Source organism: Arvicanthis niloticus, chromosome 20 (assembly GCF_011762505.2).
Source record: "Arvicanthis niloticus isolate mArvNil1 chromosome 20, mArvNil1.pat.X, whole genome shotgun sequence".
NCBI classification, from domain to species: Eukaryota; Metazoa; Chordata; class Mammalia; order Rodentia; family Muridae; genus Arvicanthis; species Arvicanthis niloticus.
Window position 1 is genome coordinate 11,438,022 of NC_047677.1, and position 4,236 is coordinate 11,442,257.

General features: G+C 39.5%; 1 pseudogene; it reads left to right on the top strand.

Moving 5' to 3' along the window:
• The first annotated feature begins 1,446 nt into the window (after window positions 1-1,446).
• LOC117724926 (protein DBF4 homolog A pseudogene) lies at window positions 1,447-3,262 on the top strand (annotated as a pseudogene).
• Window positions 3,263-4,236: the final 974 nt, after the last annotated feature.

A 4,236-nucleotide genomic window follows, 5' to 3' on the forward strand; every position in this document is an offset into this window, starting at 1 on the left:
GTCCCAATAATACAAGAAAGTCTGTGGGTTTCCAAAATGGCTTTATTGGCATGGCGGATGGTAGTTGAATCTGGATGTGCACCCCACCGAAACTCAGGGCAGACCTGAGTTAAATAGGGACAGGGTCTGGAAAAAGGAAACTAATTGGCTACACCCTCTGGCCTTTAGGTAACTCATTAATATGAAAATCTCTTGAGGCTGAAGCCTGTAGTCACACCCTCTACCTGTGTTCTTTGGGAAGGGCTGGATCCTATGTGACTGAACAGTGCAGGTCAATGGGGTTCCATGCCATGAGCTAGGAGCCTAGATTCTGGGAGCTCAGCGGACAAAATGCCCATCCCTTGCAGGGTCTCTAGGCTAGTTCCAGCCAACGCTTCTACCAAAAACCAAGACCCTTTTCACGACCCTATAGTAGTGTATATTTCTTGTCATTGGTTTTCAATGGATAGAATTAGGGTCATCAACTTATGATCACAAAGACAATGATCAACTGGAGATGCTCCCAAAATTTTGGGTCTTTACTTCATTTTCAATAAATAAGACCGATTTAATTGTGTCATCCTTTATTACAAGAAGATATGGTTAGCATCAAGGCTCATAAATACAAAGTACTAGATATGCTGGGACAGCTTGTCAAGGATAGGAGTGCTCAGAGAGGTCTACTTTATCAAACCTAACAGTGGATTAATCATATCTCACTGCATGTTTCAGCGATCAGTTATTTGTGGCTAATTGGAACTATGTGTCTCAAGCCAGGCCTGTTCCTCAGCTTAACTGAAATGACTGCATGCTGCTTACTCCATTTGAGAGTAGCTCTGTGAATGCATAGACTTCTAAGAAGCATTCCTCAGCCACCACACAGTAAAATGATGCTCACATTAACATGTGGCAATTCTCAATGAAGATTTTTCACTTCTTACTGGACGTAGACTGTCAAGCTACAGGCCAAGTTTATAGTTGTTAGGTCTGTGATGCTTAGTCTCTTTTACATGATGAGGTTCTTCATGTAACTATTGCAGATAACATTATTTTATATATTTATTATTTTAATGTATATCTAATTTTAAGTTAAAGCCAGAAGTTTTAAAATTACTTTTAGTTGTTTTGATAATTTCACAAATGAGTACTATAATCACCCCCTTCTTTCTCCCTCTACCATTCCGCCATGACTCCCCACTATCCTTTAAAATGCAGACTTTATTATTATTATTATTATTATTATTATTATTATTATTATTAATAGTAGTAGTAGTAGTATTGTTATATACAAAAAGTTGGTCAGAGCTAAGGCCCCTTCCTGCTCTGAGGCTCTTCGCAGGAACTGGCCCTGAAACTCGGTGGCCCTTCGCCGAGGCGCTGAGGCCAGAGCTTTGTGTTCACGGCCAACCCATCCCCCCCCCCCCCCCCCCCCGGGCGGACCCAGCATGTAGGTGCCTGGTGGCTGCCATGAGCCTCGAGACCATGAGGATCCACAGCAAAGCACCTCTCCCGGGTTCTCCCGGGTGACATCCAAGACAAAAATGAAAAGAATAGAGCATCCTTAAAATCCCTGAAAGCTGATAATAGACTGGAAAAATCCAAATATAAGCCGCTTTGGGGAAAAATATTTTACCTTGACTTGCCTTCTATCACCATATGTGAGAAACTACAAAAAGATATAAAGGAACTTGGAAGGGTGTGTTTGAGCCGAGGAAAATTGTTAGCTGAGAAAGCTGTCAAGGATCATGATTTTATTCCTGCTAATAGTATATTATCGAATGCCTTATCATGAGGAGGAAAGATTCTTCATATTGATGACATTCGATACTACATTGAACAGAAGAAGAAAGCGTTGAGTGCACTCAAGAAATCAAATACATCTGGGAGGGATGCGGGGGGAAAAAGCTGGTACTGGAATACAAAAGGCAAGAACAGGGAGACTCAAGAAGCCTTTTTTAAAGGTTGAAGATGTTAATCGGTCTTACAGGCCATTTTACCGTCAGCTCCCCAGTATGCCTTGTATAAACTACTTTCTTCAGAAGCCATGTAGTCCGTTTGATATAGAGAAGTCATCCAGCATCCAGAAACAAGCTCAGGCAAAACTCAGAATTAATACGGATGGCGATAAATGTGGAACCCCAGTTCAACTCCAGTTGAAGGAAAAGAGGAAAAAAGGATATTGTGAATGTTGCTTACAGAAATATGAAGATCTCGAAACTCATCTTCTGAGTGAGAAACACAGGAACTTTGCACAGAGTAACCAGTATGAAGTTGTTGACGATATTATCTAAGTTAGTTTTTGATTTTGTGGAATATAAAAGAGACACGCCTAAAAAGAAAAGAATAAGATACAGTTTTGGATCCCTTTCTTCTGTTTCTGTAAATGTCCTGAATAAATCTGAACCAAAGGGGAATCTACCATTGGAGCCCAACTTCCAGAAGGACATGGGAGAAAGCAATAGACAACTGCTCGAGCAGAATTTTGACTATGAAGAAACCCAGAAACCTGAAGAAAACCTTGTGCTTGCTTCAGAACCCATGACCTATTCTTCAACAGGATTGAAAAGATGTGATGGGAAACCAGTGAGCATGTTAAATGCGCGTGAGCCTGACCCAAAGCAGGATTGTGCACAGCAACCTCTGCGTGACAACAAGCAGGAAGGCATGCGCGACGGCTCTGAACATAGAGTAACTGTAGACAGAAATGCTACTGCAGGTGTGCCACAGCCATGTGGGCACGTTTCTTGTCTCAGTGCAGAAAGAACTCTACCCCAACCAAAATTAACGGCAGATACTACACTGTTTTCAGCACAAGATCTGCAAGAAAAGGATCTTCATGTTGTGATTGGTCATGATTCTGACCTGTCATTAAATACATCAAAAGAGCACATTACAATGAAGGCGAGAACTCCACCCTGCAGTCCTCGGGAACCTCATGAGTGTGACACTGAGAATACGGAGAGTTTGCCTTGTGGTAAGATCCAGCGGAAAGTGAGAAGGTTACTCGGGCAAAAGAAAGCACATGTGGAACCGAGTGCTGAACTGGATAAGAAGAGGACTAAGTATCTTCCTGCACATGAAGACAGAACTTGTGGACCATCATTACAGCCTCTACTGGAACTTTTTCAGACAAGCGGGGAGAAATCAGAATTTTGGGGTTTTACAAGCTACACTGAAAACAGTGAAACGTGATGTTTTAGACATTTGGGAGGAAGAACATTCAAGTAGCCTGCTATCGACACTGTTTTCTTCCCCTTCAACTTCTGCATTTGTTAGATTTTAGTATTTAATGTGCTTTTCAGAAGTGACAGCTATATTCCTGAAGTTTTTATATACATATATAATTAGTTGTGTGCAGATTTTTTTCAACCTGTGTCAAACATACATAAATGCATCTAATACTTACAACAAAAATGACAATACTCTTGTAGATCTGAGTATGGAACCAAATTGTTTTATGAAAGAAAGAACGATTATACTTTCATTAGGCTATGTTAATCAAACATCTGTACTAAAATTTTCAAGAAGACGTATGTCAGGCATAATATGGTCAATTATATAAAGAAGAGTAAAATCCAAATTATTTATACTATGTCTATAATTATTTATCCTGTGTCTATAATAAAATAGATAATAAATTCTTATGCTTATTGTCAGAAAGAAATGTTTGCCCATAGACTGGAGATATGGAAGATGCTATTGGCCTATTTTTGGAACAATGGGGAAAATATGAGTAACCTCAGAGTTTCAAAAGAGATAAATTTAAGAGAGATTTTCACATTTGTCAACTACAGTTAAAACTTTGAACACAAGGAATCTAAAACTTCAAGGACCAAGCACAATATCATGCCCGTTAAGCCACAGTTCAATAACTGAGACCCAGTGCTCAGCTCTGAGAACAATGAGTTTGTGCTAAATATATATCTGTCTTTCTGACTTGGTGCTGTAATTGCTCTAAGAAAAGATTTCTAGAAACAATTTCAAGAAAAATGTAAAAACTCACATCTAGAGTTTCCAGGAAATGTATTTATGTAATAGATTCTTGCAATGAAAGCTGAACACCCCACTTAGAAAGCAAAGAGGAAAAAAGACTATACCTAGAGTCCCACCATCACCATAATGTGTCCTATAAAAATATTTGGGACTCAAAATGGTCAATTTACTAACTAGGAGATCACAGGAATTGCAGGTCAGAGGAGGAACTTTCTCAAATCACAAATCAAACACTAGTCATTTTAATACACTTATGAAGATGGT